Genomic DNA, 18,530 nt, shown 5'->3' with positions numbered 1-18,530 from the left:
AGATGAAAGGAGTGGCAACTGCAGGTGCTGGCTGACCTGAAAGGAAACTCTGGCAAGTTTTCCTCAGCTCTCAACTTTGGGCTCACAAAGGAAGCCAAATTTCAGGTAGCTTCATCCATGTTTCCTTTTCTCCTAGGATTACAATAAAATCAGATTTAGCCATTTAAAAACAAGTTTAAATGATCAATTAAAAACCATATGTATTATCTCATTTCCCATAGTCCATGACAATAATTAAGTTCCACCAAGACGCCGTTTAAATCTCTACCTCATCTGATTATGTGCATTCAGTCATGATTCTTTGTTTCGTCAAAGAACATCAACTGACTTAAAATTCTGCTCAATTTTGTGTTTCAGCAGCAGAGAAAACACTTAAATCCTAGATGGTAAAGTGTCCTGTTTTCATCTTCCATAGATAGGTCCTGTTGTCTGGACTGCTGGTTCCCTCATCACAGCCCCATGACGCTTATAATACAAAATCCTACATAGGATCCCGATTCCTATTCTATCTACAAAATGTTATTTGGCTTGTTCCAAGGTAGGGCACACAAAACCTGCTGTGCTCCATCAGATGACTTCTTACCTACCAAGACAGCATGCACTCCAGGTTTTCTGCTGGGGTACAGGTTTGTGTTTATTGTTACCTCATCCGTATGAAATGTGTCTTAATAGCACCCCTGAAATGCTAGTGCTGTAGTACACAGTTATAATTGAGAAGTAAATAACTAGTTTTAGGCTCACTACTACTAGTGACCCAAATATACCAAAAGTAACTATCCTCAACTGGTAGTTTTCAAACCCGTTTAGGTCTCAAATTACCTGAGAATTGGATGAAGTATCACCCTCCCTGCCAAAAGCATGCAAAAATTATGTGAAAATCTTGTGTGTGAAACAGATTCACAGCCAACAGGCTCCATAGTCCCAGTTTAAAAACCTTAAATATATTTTCAAGCAAAGCATGCCATATATCAACAAAAATTATGTTTTATATTATTTCCATCTGCAACTAGCATTCTACATTAGTTTTATAACTATTACCTATATACATTACCTTTGGTAAAATCAAGGATGAGAAGAAAAATGGAAATAAATCAAAATGGACACCCAGATTACTTAACTCTTACAGACACAATGACACCGGGACTACTAAAGATTTTAATTATCTTCAGTGAACCCACAAATTTTGCAAAGCACTAACGACACTGAAAACTAAAAAGGTACTCTCCAGAGTTTAGAAACTGCTAGTTGCCAGTCTTAAAAAGGGTGGTTTACCTTAATCCTTTAATTCAATATTAAAAAACAATCACTAGAGTTTTGTGTAAAGAAGTAGTCTCTGGGATTCCTTGGTGGTACAGTGGTTAAGAATCCACTGCCAGGACACAGGTTCGATTCCTGGTCTGGAAGTCCCACATGTCCTGAGGCAACTAAGCCTGCGTGTGCCACAACTACTGAAGCCCACCCACCTTAGAGCTGGGACTCTGCAACTAGAGAAGCCACTGCGACCAGAGAATAGCCCCCACTCTCCACAACTAGAGAAAGCCTACACACCATCGAAGACCCAGCACAGACCAAAAACTAAAATAATGACGTAGTCTCATACCGAATGTGGCCAGATTTACTCTGCACTGGGTTGTAACCAATACCAGTAAGACACACACAGGTGTCCTGCTACCCACATCCATTCAGTGATGCTCATAATTTGGAGTCAAGAATCTGAGGAGATGTAGAAAGTTTGATACACTTTTAATATGTTCTGATCCTGAGGAATATTCAAAATGTGAAGATCAACCAAAAATTGTATTTAAATAAGTTTTTTCGCAGTGCCACAAAGCTTGTGGGAAATTAGTTCCCCAACCAAACAACAAACCCAGGACCGTCAGTGAAAGTGCCAAGTCCTAACCACTGGACTGCGAGAGAATTCCCTAGGAAAAGTTCTTTAACTAAAATCTGAACCTGTAAGTATATCAAAACTATGTGACAAATGTGATCTGTTTTTAATTTTAGGATAAAAGGCTCAGTCAGAACTTTGTAAGGTCTTCACAGTGGATAGGAATCTGCCTGCGAATGCAAGGCACACAGGTTTGATCCCTGGTCTGGGAATATTCCATATGCTACAGAGCACCTAAGCTCTTGTACCACAAATACTGAGCCCACGTGCTTCAAGAGAGAAGCCACCACGATGAGAAGTCCGAGTACTGCAACGAAGACTAGCCCCCACTACCCAGCACAAAGCACCCATAAATATATTTTTTAAAAGTCGTAGGCAGAGTTGCTTTAAAAAACTAAAGCTGTGTGAGAATTAACGTTTGATTTTACATTCCATGCCAGTACATCTGAAATGGCTGGTAACAGTGAAAACAAAAAAGACTCCAACCACACCATAAGATTTTTTTCACATAGTCAGAAATGTGAATGGCCAATACCACATGTACTTTTCTGATGACTTTTCTCAAAGAAACAAACATTAAAAATACAGAAGGCATATTCTTAACAGTCAACTATGTACCAATGAGATTGAGTACTCACATTCTCATTTTCTGCTGAGTTAATACAAGTCAATTATTACATAGTCTATTATATAAATTATATATAAATAATAGTACATTGCAAGAAATTACTATGGAAGATAAATACTACATAATTCAACAAGTATGGAGGTTGAGGAATACTCTACAAAGCTCTTCCAATTACAACACATCAATTGTAAAAACTGAAGAAACAGGATTTTAATGGCGGCTCATGGTGAAAAATAATACCTTGCCAGAAATCACCCCCAAAGGTAATGTTCTCCTCTGGAGCAGACTCCTGTGGTATTGAACCATAAAGGAATCACATTCTTTATTAGCAAGCTCGCAAACGCCTTCTGAGAAATTCTGAAGTTTGTAGTTACGGAAAAGGGGACATCCTCATGATTGTCCCCCTCTGTGATCTTATGCAGAACCAAACATGATCCTCTGCCTTGATGGCAAAGACACCACAATAATGGCTGCTAAAACAATAAACCAAAGGCTATTACCACGCAATTTACAACAGGCAAAATATGTACGGTACTCTTTACTGAAATAATCTCATTCTGTTACCTAATACATTCTCTTTAAGCAACAAAGAATATGTCTTCAAAGATTATAGAGAAATAGTTCGTGATTAAGAACAGTATACCAAAAATTCAGAAGTCATTATTTTCCAAGAAAACGTAAAAGCAGTAAATCTGTTAAAAACATAACGATATATATATTTACAAGTTCTTCCTGCTTTTTGATGTAATACAATTTAAACTGATGAACACATGATACAAGAAAATACACCTTCAATTGACTGAATTCATCAGAAGGTAGACATTTTCTCAACATGACTCTAATTTTCATGACTTCTGGATTGAAAATTTGCCATAAAACTTAAAAAACCTAAGGCTTTGACTTTCTATCAGGTTCATGGATCTTCCACCCATGTTATCATGCTGAAGATATCACACCATAAGATTTTTTTCAACTGTAAGTTTAATCTTTCAGCTGGTATTATACAAAAATATGTAATAAAAACATTCAATTTTGGATTCCCAACATCATCTGGCTTTTCAGAATTCTAAAAGCTATCTGTACTTAAAATATATATTGTCTCATAGGTTATATACACAGATCAGTGAGTTTTATATCAACTAATAATGAAACTTACACAACCTAGTTTTAAACAGCAGTTAAGAGTATGGTAAAAGAAAGGCAAATGTGCTTCACTAAAAAGGTACCTTAATGGCCAAAACTATCTGAAAAGGTAATCAACATGAGAAGTTACTAGGGAAACATAATGTGCCTGCATCTCAACAGTGAATACCGACAGGACTGATGCTGGCATGGATACAGAGCTGCAGGCATCATCACTGCTCAGGCTACAAGGCCAAGCAACTCTGGAAAACTGCTTGGCTGTTTCATATGCAACACTCAGCAACTCCACCCTTAGGTATCTTCCCCATGAAAAATGAAATGTGTAACTAATTTGCAGAAGAACATTCATAGCAGTTTTATGAAGAGCCCAGATTTGTATGTGTCTGCCATATGTGCAAAAGCGATTGTCATGAGAGAAAAAAAGACCTTGGAATTGAAAAACACCACTGAAAATTGTCAAACTTAATTTTATGTCCCCAAATTCCTACAAAGGCATTTTAAGTTAAAAAAAAAAAAAACCCAAAACAAAGAAACCAAAACTCTTCAAAACAAAAGTGAAAAAAAAAAAAAAAAAATCCAGGGACTTTACTGATGGTCCTGTAGTTAAGAATCTGCCAGCCAATGTAGAGGACACAGGTTCAACCCCTAGTCTGGGAAAACCCACATGCCTCAGGGCAGCTAAGCCCCTGTACCACACGCCTGAGCTCACAAGCTGCAACAACTGTAGCCTACACACGCCAGAGCCTGTGCTCCACAGAGAAGCCCATGCACTCCACCTGGAGGACAGCCCCTGCTCTTTGGAACTAAAAAAAAACACACGCAGCAAGGAAGACTCAGCACAGCAAAAAAATGAAATTTTAAAGGGAAAAAGCCCAGCAGCATTATCGGGTTGCGATAGTATTTCTCAAGTTTCCTCCCCAAAAAAGCCAAAGAAAACCGGCCTCTGTGGTCGTATACTCAGGTTAAGTTTTAAAAGCAAGTTCAGCTACAGCAACAATAAATTGTGTTTTTTGCTCAAGATGACATTACTTGTTCAGCCTCCACTGTTTTCTTTAAAAATTCAATATTCCAAATACATTACTGTCACAAAGAATCCCACAGTAGTTACTTCACAAATTAACCATGTTCACATATAATGAAAAGGAAATAGAATGAACTATCAAATGACAGTCAACAGTTTTTTCAACATATACTTCAAACCATTTAAACACAGCATCTAACATTGAAGATACCATGTAAATGAACAAACTAGGAAATGCATTTCTTGCAGAACCCATTATGCATTCATATGCAGTGAATAATATCACAATGCTGTACTTAGGAGACGTCATTCTTTAGTTGCTCAGTTGTGTCCGACTCTCTTGCAACCCCAAAACATGAAACAAGTTTAATGTGCACTGTTGTGAGTTGATCATCTACTTAAATACAAGGTGGAAATAAGTGCTGAGCGACCTCAGTGAGGTGGCTGGAGGGTCACCATTTCAGAGACGCTCTTTCACTCTGGGTGCCACCTACCAAGCCCCTCTCACGGGAACTGCTGAGTTAGTGTGTCCCAAACAGTATTTCCCTGAAAATTCAGCAGGCAAAAAAAACGTCTGTTTGGGTTCTCCATAATAGCTTACAGAAAAAAATCTAAATGAACTTTTTGGCCAACTCAATACACTGAGGTGGTTAAATGTCTTCATGCTCTGTTCATAAGCACTGCACAAGATTCCAACCATTTCTTCTGAAGGAAAAAAAAAGGGGGCTGAAAAGTCTAAAAATGGGAGAGATTTTTAAAAATCCTGTGTCACATTTTTTAAAAGCACAAAATTTTTTTGATTGTTGGGGAGTTTGAGAAATTCACACTCTGCAAACTAGATGACTAGAAAACATAAAAACAAGGCATTAAAAAAAAAAACACCATAAAATCACCCATCATAAATCTCACTTCTCAAACTTTTTATGTCTCCACAACATCTGAACATGCAACATGCTCACCTCAGCAAGTGCTAGGAGGGCTGCTTGATGTCCCACCACTTGGCCAACGACCTCACAAACCTTCACAAAGCACCACAGGAACTACAGAAATGTGTGGGCACCTCGGCACTCCCTTGAGTACCTTTTTAGACTATATATGCTATCGTATTTCCCCTTTTTGGTCACCATGAGGACTTACAAAGACATATTAAAAATATCTCGCTGTGACTTCCAAGAACTCCAGTGAGATCCTGGAAAGCTGCCTGCTAACTGATTTCACAAAGCAAGGTGGGCAGGGCAGCAAGAACCCCTTTAGAGCCTCAACTCATCATACCAGTGTCCCTCAATAAACTGCTCCAGAACCACTTTACTCCAAACAGTATTCAACTTAAACTGTACACATACTAATGCATGAACACTGCTACTGCAGTAAAACAAAAAAAGAGAAGGCAGGCTTTTAAACAGATCCCCCCCTTTCCCGCCCCAGAAAAAAATCTGGAACGAAAGGCACAAGATATAGGGGCATGTTCCTGCTGAGACAAAACAAAAAGTTGAAACAAATCTGGAGTTTTGAACATTCTCAATTTGTGTGTGTGGGATCATCTAGCTACATCCAAGTGACTGAAAAATAGAAAATTTAAATGGCTTCAAGGATGAAAATCAGACTCTACACTCTCTGTTGTTTCCTGGCTAAACCTCACTGAGGCCCAAAGATGAGCTCCCCTCAACAGTAGACACCTTTGATGACCATCAAAGCTGAGCCCACTGCATCCGAGTCATCGAAAGCCTATGTGGACCAAGCCCAGCTCCCCTTCCCTTTTCTTTGTCACTGGTCTGCCTGTTGCTTGCATCCTGGGCTCTCCTTCAGTCAAGTCCTTCATCAGCTGCTACAAGCCTTTCAGGTCAGGTCAGTTCAGTTGCTCAGACACGTCCAACTCTCTGCGACCCCATGGACGGCAGCATGCCAGGCTTATCTGTCCATCACCAACTCCTGGAGCTTACTCAAACTCGTGTCCATCGAGTCGGTGATGCCATCCAACCATCTCATCCCCTGTTGTGCCCTTCTCCTCTCACCTTTAATCTTTCCCAGCATCAAGGTCTTTTCCAGTGAGTCAGTTCTTCGCATCAGGTGGCCAAAGTATTGGAGTTTCAGTTTCAGCATCAGTCCTTCCAATGAATATTCAGGACTGATCTCCTTTAGGATGGACTGGTTGGATCCCCTTGCTTGGGACTCTCAAGAGTATTCCTCATTCAACACCACAGTTCAAAAGCATCAATTCTTCAGCACTCAGCTTTCTTTACAGTTCGACTCTCACATCCATACATGAGTACTGGAAAAACCATAGCTTTGACTAGATGGACCTTTGTTAGCACAAACCAGGTTGCATCACTGCCCAGCCCAGCCCAGCCCAAGCCTTTTCTCTGGCTTCTCATTTCATCAAGTAAGTCTCATGGCCTCCACATACGTGGCTCTAGACTTGTGTTCTCAATGGGCCAGAACTGCTCCCAAGAGGGAGAAAATTAGTTGGTCAGCAAAAATTTTAAATTTTATGTATAAAGCACAAATACAATATACAAACAGCTATCTGTGGTGCTAAAATTTCACTGACTAGGACAGTTGAGGGCTTCAGTCAGACAAAAATGGGAGGAAAGAGGGGTAAGAACCCTCGGTTCACTCAATTCCAGCCACAGTCCCTTCCTTGCTGTAAATGGTACCCCTCAGCTTGAACAGGGCTCACCTTCAACCTCTAACCTCCCAAGCCTCCTCCTCCTGTCATTCATATAGGCTCAAGAGCCGCCACCTATCTTCAGGAAAACCTCCGGGGCTGTCCTGGCTAAGTGGACAACCCGCCCCCTCCCACTGCCCCCAGTGATGTGGATCCCAGCTGCAGCCCCAGCACCAGCAAGGCCACACCACATGTTCAAGAACACTGCTCACCTGCACTAATAACCACCACGCATAAGGGAACAAACACCATGGAGAGAACACTCATCATGACAGTGGATACTGGGAAAGTGACCTGTGACCAAGGACATTCCAATGTTTTCAAAGAGCAAACTACTCAGTATACAACATACATGTAATTATTACTACCTTAAGAGACAGAAAATTTTTAATTAAAAAAGTCATTTCACTTTGTTATACAATGTTCAATTTATATAATAATTCATTGAATAACAAACTGCAGTCCTTTGGGAATGAACATAGTGTTTCTGAACATTTTATTAATTTTACATAAAACTTAAAATATAGCTTAGGGACTCCACCCTTTTTGGTTTATAAATGAAGTATATCTCCCCCTCCAGTATTTCCAAGTAATATCAGATTTTAAATTCAAAGTGAAATTTTAATATCAACAGCAAAGAGAGGGAGGATTCTTCTAGAATAAAGAATTCCCAGTTCTTCCTACTCATGCTATTTAAGAAGTGAACTTCAAGTCAAGCACACCACTGTTAATACACTGACCCATTAGCTCTCCCCAGTTCAATCATATAATTTCTCTTCTAAGACTTTTACCATCACCTGCAAAGATGCCATTATTTCCTATCAACATTTGACATTTACTGAGTTTATGCCCTCAGCTAAGGACTGCTGGGGGTAACGTTAAGTTGCCACTGTCCACAATAAGGACAGGCAGCATCTGAAAAAAAACATTAAAAACACACATACCTGGGCTTCCCTGGTGGCTCAGTGGTAAACAATCTGCCTGCCAATGCAGGAAACATGGGTTCATTCCCTGATCTCAGAAGATACCACATGCCACGAAGCAACTAAGTCCCTGTGCCACAACTACTGAGCCTATGTTCTCTACTGAAGCCCATGCCCTAGAACCCATACTCTTCAACAAGAAAAGCCACCGCAATGAGGAGACCAAGCACCACAACTAGAGAAAAAAGTCCACGTAGCAACAAAGACCCAGCACAATCAAAAGAAAAAAAAGAAGACCCCAAAACCACACATACCCAATGGCCTAGTACTCTGTGTCCTACAGACATAGTCACACACAGTCTCTATTCTGTGTACCCAACAACATGCTACAGAGCATATAACGGGGAAAAAAAAAGAATCAATGAAACACTATCCCCAAAAGATCTGGTACACACACCTATGACCTACCAATAAGTACAAGAGTGAGGGATCATTTAGAACATTGAAAATAGAATATTGTGAGATGATTAATAGGAGTGTGTAGTTGCTTGCATATGTATTTAGAATGTAAACAAACATGCCTGTGAATGCACAAAACCTTCCAGATGGATGCACAAGAAATGGTAACCATGGCTGCTCCTGGACAGAGAAACTGGGTGAAGTGCAGACAGTAGCAAGAAAGTTTCACTGTGCACCAATCTGGATCTCCGTGTTTGTGTATTAGATGCATATTATTCAGAAACTCAAAATATACTGAATTAGTTTATGCATCAACAGTATTTGAAGGCCTCTTGATTTTTATGAGATGTTAATGCTTTCTAATACACAATGGTGTGACAAAGAATTTCCAGGTCTCCAAGGACTTGAGAACTGCTACAGTACACAGCCTGCACTAAACAGGGCTTATTCCACCTCTGGTTTCCACACTGTCTAATGCTGGCCATTAACCAAGTATGAATTAAGTAAGTTATTCAAGTGTGCATTTCTAATGAATACAATGGCAGTATTCTATGGAGCCTTAAAGGTTTAGCTGTATTTCAGTAGAAGACTCAGTTCACCAAAGCCTTCAAATTCAACCTAAACATCCACAGAGATGTGTGAAGGGTGTATCAGCCCCTAAACATCAGCCCCTAAACTATATACATGTGCACTGGTCAACTATCTGCTTCACACTTTATCAATTGGTGCTCACTGTTGATGACTCTCAAAATTCTCAAGCCGAGATCATTTCCTAAGCTGAATGATTTTCCATACTCAGCACCCTTTCTAGATGTCACAAGAACTTGAAGAGCTCCATCCTGACCTCACTGCTCTGTTCCTGTAAGTTGGTGGCACCAAAATGGTATACCGGATTTGGGGTTCAAAACCAGTCAATCTTGCCTTTCTTCCACATAACCCCCCCAACATTCAATTAACCACCACCTTCTGATCATTCTGTAATTCAATGATATATCTTGGTTTGATTCCTACTTTTATTCTCCAATCCTTTTCCTGATCTCAACAGGCTGTCTGGCCTGCAGTCTGAGTTTAACCAAAGTTGTCCTTCCACAATCCAGATAACCTTTATGAGATACAAATCTCAGGACTTACTCTCTTGCCAATACACTTCTTGTCGTTATCATGGATTGTAAGAGCTGACTAGTTTTCCATTCTCACTTTGGCTAACTTCTCACTTCACACAGCTTTGTTCATACCGAGTCCTCTTTGATACCACCTGCTCCTGAAACAAGATGCAACTCACCCTGGAGACAATACTGGGACATCTCTACCTCCCCAAACCTTGGACACACTCATGAAGTAACTCTCCCGTTATGTTCTGAAGGGTCCTCTAACCCTCCTGCCCTGAACAAAAACATTCCCTTCTCATTCATAGTATGCATATCTTTCCCAACTAGTTTATCTTATCCATTTCTCTTCTCCAAACTCCCTGTAACAATTCTGAACAGGTTTCATGTGTACTATACCAAGTTGCCAAGTGTCCCCAGCACTGCCACTGAACTGTGCACACAGCAGGTGATTATTTCATGAGCACACACTCTAATAAGCCCAGCACAAGGTACACTCTTTCCTGATAACAACACTCCAAGACTTATTGTGTATTCACACACACTCTCTTGAATTCTCCCTTCTGCTTCCCAATTCATGCAGATATGACCAATCTCAACCCTGCTGGTGTTCACCAGCCGTCCCTGCACTGCACTCTAGTTCCTGTGCTGCACTCGAACCGCAAGAGCTGAAGTTGCTCAAAAACATAAACACCTTGTGTCCACCCAACACTGGCTCCTTGACCTTAAATGAAGCAAACCCTTTTCGTATGGAGCTAATAGACCTTCTTTGGAGCCAATGATTCAGAATCACCAGCCACTTCTAGTGAATACCTAGGCTTTATCCACATCTAACAATAATGTGATCCCTTACAATTCATTTGTGAGCCCTATACGGTTTTTAAAAAATCATTTATTTTATTGAAAAATGTAGTAGTAGCATATATCCAAGTATCATGACAGCAATAAAATGTCTACATTAAATTCGTATTTTTAATACCTACATCATGATGTGATAAAATTCATTGCAAAATTCACTGTGGCACTAGCACCCATGCTGAGTGTACGTGCGCTCACACACTGTCCAAAAGAAAAGAACTAGTAAAGGACAAACTGGAAGAGAATTGTCGTTAACGGTCACGATGAACTGTCCAGGGTTCACTTAATGCTGATCTTGCCGAGCACATGCCAAGAGGAACACATGGATGCAGCAGAGCCCTGGAGCGCCAAGGGGCCCAGGGCTGCCGCGGCTGTTCTGACAGCTCGGGTGGGCGCAGACAAGGCCGGCCTCCAGAGGGCGCCACGTAAAGACGGCGATGAGGAGCAAGGGAAACTGAGGCAATGTTCAAGATAAAGGGCACTGGGAACATTTTATGAAAAACAGATAGTCCGAACACCTAATTAATTGGTCTTAAAAAACAATTCTCTTTCTACACTAGTAAGTATAAAGGCAAGAAATTGAACCTTAATTCAAATAAATGTATTAAAACATATTTGTATTTCAAATACTACATATTTGCTATATATATAAAAAAATTAAACCTCTAACTCAACTTGATTATATTTATTTGACCTTCATTACAAGTTAGGACAATATACGCACAACTGTAACATGCTGATTTTTACCTGAAATGGCACTATATTGTAAACTAGAAAAAATTTTTGATCCTCTCCAACTGCATTTATCTCCCAACTTTTCAGCAGCTCTGACGTCAGGAGCAAAGAAATCTCAAAACGGAAAACTGCTGCTTGCAGGTTCCCAGGTGGTGGCACCCCATCCGCTCTTCATACTCTGCCCACGTTAAATCTGTCTTCACCATAAAGCACCTAGTCACAAGACTTACAGAAGCCAAAATGCAGGGACTAAGTCTTATCACTATACAGTTAAGTTTACTATATAAACATTTCAAAACACCATCTCAAAGGCAACCCAGAAAAGCAAACAATGACTATAAGTAATTTTAAAAATCCCCAGAATCCATCCAACTGAACAGTAATAAATGTTAACCAAAAGACCACAATAACAGAAGCAAACAAGGGAAAACAGGGTGCAGTGAAAGGGAGCCAGCAGCCTTAATCAGGGTATGGAATAATGATTCACCCTTGAATAATAGGAATTAACAACACAAAAGACCAAAAGAGAGAAAATTCTTCAAATTACGTATTACATGCTTTTTCTCCTCCCAATATTTGTACAAACTAATATCTCAATCTTTTTTGATACAATACCTAACTTACTAAACAAAGCCTGAGAGGAACAATTATTCCCTTCAAAACAGAGCATTACGGAACTATTTCTCCTGGAAACCATAACCACGGAGCCACCTGACAGTGCAGTCACTGGAGGAATTATCACCATCACCATCCGTGTCCGCTGGAGCACACAATGACGATCACGCTTCCTGACGAGCTGTTCTGGTCCACTTGTCCCCTTCTCTCCAGGCCATACCAATGCCAGGAAAAAAAGAACGGAACCTTCAAAAACCAGCAGCCTTTGGTTGACACTCAATTAGAGAACACCAGACTCTCCTGGAGAGGACAATGGCAACCTGCTGCCCTTTCTCATGAATGCCTGGGGCTCCTCCGGCACCAACCTCCATTGCACGGAGCTCAGCCACTCACAAAACTGCAGTGAGAGCCTTTTTAAGTTAGAACTGGTACCAGCAACCTCGCCTCCCCAGGCTCTCCTGTCCGTCCCAAATCACTCCCTTTACATTCTCCCTTCTTTCCTAGCTCCTCACTCTTTCTTTTTAGACATATTTCTATAGATGTATGTAAGGGCATATAGTCTCCCAAATTCTATTACACATGCAGCTTTGCTCAATGTTCTGCCTGCTCTTCTTGCTCTAACTCCCCACTGTGATGACAGCTAAGAACTTGCCAGTTCTCACCCCGTTTCCCTCACCATTCACCAGACTCCAAGCTCACAGCAGGGAGAGACCAAGTCTGTTTTCTTCATTATTTACACACAGGCTAAGACAAAAGCTGCTTAAAAACTATCTACTGAATGAATAAGCAACCTGGGAGGCTCATCCACACACATGAGCTGCAAACTCTCAAGTCTATGCCATTTCCTCCTGGATATCTCCTCAGACCAGTTCAAGAAATAGAAGTGCCAACTGTGCCATGATACTGGGAACATTGATAAAAGATAAGTAAAAGGCAGGTACAACAGACAAACAAGCATCACACACTGACGAGGTGACAGTAATGAGGAGAAGTGGTCTAGCTCTGTGGGGAAAGGGTCCTCCTCAGAGACCCAGGGAAACAGGTGCTATCTCAGGGCTCAGTGAGCAAGGGCAGAAGGATGGTGGGACGGAAACACGAGAGCAGGTCAAATAATGCCCATGGCCAACAAGACAGCAGGGGCTCTGTTCAGACAGAACTACTGCATCTGGCACAGGGTAGGAGCCTTTTAGAAGGAAGCACAGGATATTATATGGAGAATAACTGCAAGAGGGACAGTAAAAGCAGGACCAGCCTGTAAATGACAAGGCCTTTCTAGGTCACTGTTCACCAGACAGAGAAGCTTTATACAGTCTTTAAAACCCCAAAAACCACTGTAGGAACTCAAATCCACAATATTACAAAACCCAGTGGACAGCCATTCTCTCCCTCAATCAGCTACACCCCATGCCCAGTCCTGAGCACTTACCTTCCGTGTCTCAGCAAACGTTATCACCACTGGCCCAGCACTCAGACCAGACACCGCAAGGTCACCAGCACCCTAACCTCCTGCTCCCATCAGATCACTGCAGTCAGCCCTGGGCATGCGCAGGGGGCTGGTTCCAGAACCCCCTCAAAACACCAAAATCCACTATAATATGGCAAAGCATTTGAATATAAATCATGTTTATCCTCCTATATGGTAAGTATCTTTAGATCACTTACAATACCAAATATAATGTAAATGTTATGTAAATAGTTGTCTATGACAAATTCAAGTTTCAATTTTTGGAACTTTCTGGAATTCCCTACCCCTCCCACCCCCACACTTTTCAGTCAACTGTTAGTTGAACATGTGGATACAGAATCCAGGGACACAAGGGCCAACTGTGGTCTCAAACTGCACTCTATGTGTAAAATACTTAGCTGTAATCTGAACAACCCTCATAAATACTAAAGATCCTGTCAAGGAGCATGTGTAGCTGGGAAGTGGGGGTAGGGAATCAATGGTCTATGTGGTCACCTGGCTTTCCATTTATGACCTAGCCACTACTGTCCTGACCCCTCCTCACCTCAAACTCAAAACTTAGCAATCTTCACTTCTCCACCCTGACTCCTGGCCCTGGATAGCTTCTTGTTAACTACTCATTGCCCCAGAGTCCTCTCTCCAACTCCCACCTAAAAGTCTACCCTGGGCACTTACTTACTCACCTTTAAGTCCTGCTCAAAAATGATCATCTTAGTGAAATCTTCCCAACATGAGTGGATATTCGCTTCTGGGTTTCCAGAGCACTTCCTAATTGTTTCATTAGTATCAACTGGCCTAACAGTTTGCTTAATCCCAAGAAGGTGCCATATTTTGTTCATTTCTGTATTCTCATTAGTGAATACAGAGTCTGTCTTATAGTTGGTGTCATTCATCCACTAAACATTTAGTAAGGACTTGCTAGGAACTGAAAATATATGACTAATTGACAGATAAGGTCCTTAACTTTCTCAGAAATGACATCCTAGATTAAATGGAGTAAATAAATGAAAATTTCACAAAGTTTTAGGAGAAATCTTACATGACAAAGTGTCTTCAGGAGTTAAGAGTAAATATTTTATAAAGAAAGTGTCAGATAGATAACATACAAAAGTAAAGGGAGTAAATCGTGTGTCGCTACTTCCTAAGAACTGGGAGTTCAGCCGCGCTGGCCACTCCTGCACAAACACCAACTGATCATACAGGAACGCTGTCCCACCCTGACACCTCATGGTGAGCATACACTCAGCAAACCCTCAACCTCAAGTTATTCTTTTTAAAAGATAAAAATAAACAGATTCATAACTACAGGCCATGTAACAGGATTCGAGGACTACAATCATGTAAGGAAAATAACAGAATTTGACAGTTACTATCCTAGACCAGCATTTCCCAGAAGAAAAATAATGCAAACAACAAAAGAAATTCTAAATTTCATAAAAGCAACATTGAAGGGGGAAAAAAAGCAGATGAAATTAGCTTCATAGTAAACTTTATTTAACTGAATATATCCAAAATATTACCAATCCAACAAGTAGTCATATGAAAAGTTGAGATAGTTTATTCTTTCTTTCTACTGTCTCTGCAATTTTGTGACTATTTTACACATCTACTTCAAATGGCAAATTTTCTTCAATACTTATATATGTTTCATTAAACTTAAGATGCAAAAGTAAATTCACATATCCAAATTACTCCAAATATGCTTACTACTGCATTGATAACCGAATTTAAGTTAATTATAATGCAATTAAAACCCAGTCCCAGACTCACCAGTCCTGTTCCAAAGACTCAACAGCAACCTGTGGACGCCACATGGAACAGTGCAGCTACCACAGCGGACTGACTGTACCACTCACTCGACCACAACTCTGTTTTATCAGTACAGACTACATTTAAGAGGGTTCTGTCCCTTTATCTCCTGAGATGGTCATTTTCCAGTCTCCTTTAATAAAACAGCTATCATTTTCTCTAGTCATCTCAACTATCTGTCACTGAGTGTCTTCAGACCTAGAATGCAAATGCCAGAGAGCCGAGGGCAGGACTGCCTTTGGCACAGCTGTCTCTGCAGTACCCAGGCTGCGGGACACTACTGCCAATATCCAACTGCTGAAATCAGTCTTGTTTACATGTTGCTAAATTATTTAGTATATGTATTATATGGATATGACCTAAAAAAAAAAGAATGACTGGACATGTTGTGTCAGGCAGTGTTCTTCCATATTGTTCAACTAATTACAAGATAATTCAAATTATCAGATCTGTGTTTTTAACCCAGAGAAATCATCCAGTCATTGTCTAAAAGATCATAATTTGAATAACTTGGCTTACCTTATCTCTAACACTTGAAGCACAAACACTAGGATATATATTAAATTTAGTCTTCCTGAAATATAAACACATTACATTGCAAAGCAGAAATTAAGAATCTGAATAGGTATTTTCTATATTGTACTTCACAGCCCCCAAATTTGGAACATGTCATTTTCCAAGAACTTCTGATCTTCCTCCTACATATAATATACAAGATTTAATGGCTCAAGATAAAGGCCCATTAAGCATAATATACAGCTAACAAGCAAAAAAACAAGGTCTCTTAAATTTTCCTAATAAATCATTATGCATAAATCTAAATAACAACAACACATCATAAAACTTTGATGGCTTCCTGGAAAGATAATGGTGGAGGGCTGTAAGAAGCAAAGGGCAAGTCTGAATCCAAAAACTACAGTAATATAAAAACTATAAACAGAAACCCAAGACAGTTTCCTTCTTCAAAATTTATCATTTTTCTGCATTCATATGCCTAAAAATAGTTAAGTGCTGACTTTTGTAGATGTCCAAGGACTTCCCTGGTGGCTCAGATGGTAAAACGTCTGCCTACAGGGTGGGAGACCTGGGTTCAATCCCTGGATCAGGAAGATTTCCTGCAGAAGGAAATGGCAACCCACTCCAGTATTCTTGCCTGATCCATGGGGTCGTAAAGACTCAAGACAGGACTGAGCAACTTCACTTTCACTTTCAAGGACTGCCAGCCACAGGACTTCAATTCTTGGCTGAAGAAAACTAGCAATAAACATTTAAACAGGAAAAACAAATATATTTAGAAATCTATATAAATTTGCTTTAAAGGATGGATGAAACAAAGCCTTCCTCTCATTGACGTGCATGAGAATTTGTTTGAAAAACAGGTTAACAAGCCACCCTAGGATAGAAGTTGAGCCTCTTAAGTCCTGGACTCCAAAGGAGCAAGGAATCTGACTCCTTAATGGGGTCTGTGGGTATGACGACTTCCTAGACCACAGTTAACACTCATTCCTGGACCCACACCCATTTCTGGCTCATAAAAGAAAAAAAAGCTTGGTCGAAGTGGATTTCTGGTGTCAGGGTTATTAGTCTGGTGGGAAGCAGGACAGAGAGGCACCTAGGAGACAGCTGGATTACAAGGAGAAACAAGTCTCCACACTTGTTTGCTTTGCACAGATATTCTTAACTAACATATACCACAATGTTCTACAAACTATATTCCAAGATATTTAGAAGGCTGCAACCTAGGCGATTATTTCTTTGCACTAACATAGTCACAATTGTTTGGAAGAAATTACTGTCAGTATATTAACTATGTGCTCTCATATGAACCAGTTTGATTATTTCAACATACTATATAATTTTAAATAGACTTTTAAATCACATATATATGTAGCATACATATAGATCAATATATGTAGCATACATATATATCACTGTAAGGTCTCACAAAGCAGGTTATAACTCCACCTAAAATTACTTAACAATTCTCATTTACTAAACTGCCAGATGGGTATCACTAAAGTGCGTAATAAAAATTGAAGCTGCAAAGCAAAATAAATTACATTTAGTAAATATACACATGGTCTTAGAAAAAATAATTTATCAAAACTTTATCCTCAATCTGGAAAAGCAAAAGATGAGCTCACTTACAAAACCCATTATTTCATCAAAATAGTATCATTCTATTCATATTCACCAGGATGGGAAGTAAAGATCAGCAGTTTTCTAGCACCTTCACAGGTCATCTGGCACAAGCACATTCAAATACACTGACACAAAAACAAATTATTACACTGTTTCAACCTCATACTGGTAAGGATAGCTGAGAATCAGTTAAGTGAAAAAACTTTACATTTCAAAGTGTGTATTTCTCTATATGCCCCCTTCACTTGAACTAACCAGGTTTATGAACACACACATAATAAAATCCTACTTCAAAAAGAGCATTATGTTTAGGACTCAGCACTCAATAGCCAAGCCATAGCCTGATAACAAAAACAGACTTTTTGCAGTTCTTGCCAGTTGGCAGAACCTGGGAAAGCTTGAAGAGTGTTTTGGTTTCTCTTAACGATTGGCTAAGGGTCTACTCAACATACAATGTACCAGGACAATCCTCTATGCCACCACCACCAAAAACAACCAACCGAAAGAGTTACTGTGCCTCTTCAGAGGAACACTTTAGAAAAGAGGTTTTAAAGTGGGGTCCCCAGACCCAACATATGGCTATCACCTGGGAACTTGTTACAAATGCCTGCTGTTTAGCCCCACCTGAGACCTGCTGAATCAGAAACTCTGGAGTAGGGCCCAGAAGTCTGCTTTACTGAACCTCCAGGTGATTCCAGTGCACACTTAGCCTGAGAGCCATCAATTCAGAGGGACATCCACGACTACTGTAATTTATAGCAGGGATTTTTTCCCCCACTGTTGTATCTCAGCTCTGGAGAAGGGTCCAAAATACAAGAGGACCTCTCAATACATAACTGGTGCAACAAATAAACAAATATAGTGAATTCTCAATGACAGAGCTCCCATAAACATTTTTTGTCATAAAATGATATATTCATATTAGATACCACACCATTTATTTCTCACAACCCAGTTTGCTCAGTTTGCTAAACTGTTGGCTCCATAGTTATTCTGTTTAAAATATTCTAACCACAGGCATAAAAATGTAAATATTTTAACCACAGGCATAAAAAAAGAAAGATTATAGATTA

At 40.0% G+C, this 18,530-nt stretch overlaps 1 protein-coding gene across 1 annotated transcript in view; it reads right to left on the bottom strand.

Annotated features, from left to right (window-relative positions):
• The window catches only part of PSPC1 (paraspeckle component 1), a 75,919-nt gene that overhangs the window by 1,914 nt on the left and 55,475 nt on the right, over nt 1–18,530 (bottom strand). Inside the window, exon 7 of the transcript XR_008701006.1 lies at nt 37–132. The gene's annotated coding sequence lies outside the window, so the exon portion shown is untranslated. The remainder of the gene's footprint in view (nt 1–36; nt 133–18,530) is intronic.

The sequence above is a fragment of the Bubalus kerabau genome, chromosome 12 (genome assembly GCF_029407905.1).
Source record: "Bubalus kerabau isolate K-KA32 ecotype Philippines breed swamp buffalo chromosome 12, PCC_UOA_SB_1v2, whole genome shotgun sequence".
Lineage (NCBI taxonomy): Eukaryota > Metazoa > Chordata > Mammalia > Artiodactyla > Bovidae > Bubalus > Bubalus kerabau.
Note: the sequence above shows the minus strand (reverse complement) of the source record. Positions and strands in the feature narration are given on the sequence as shown.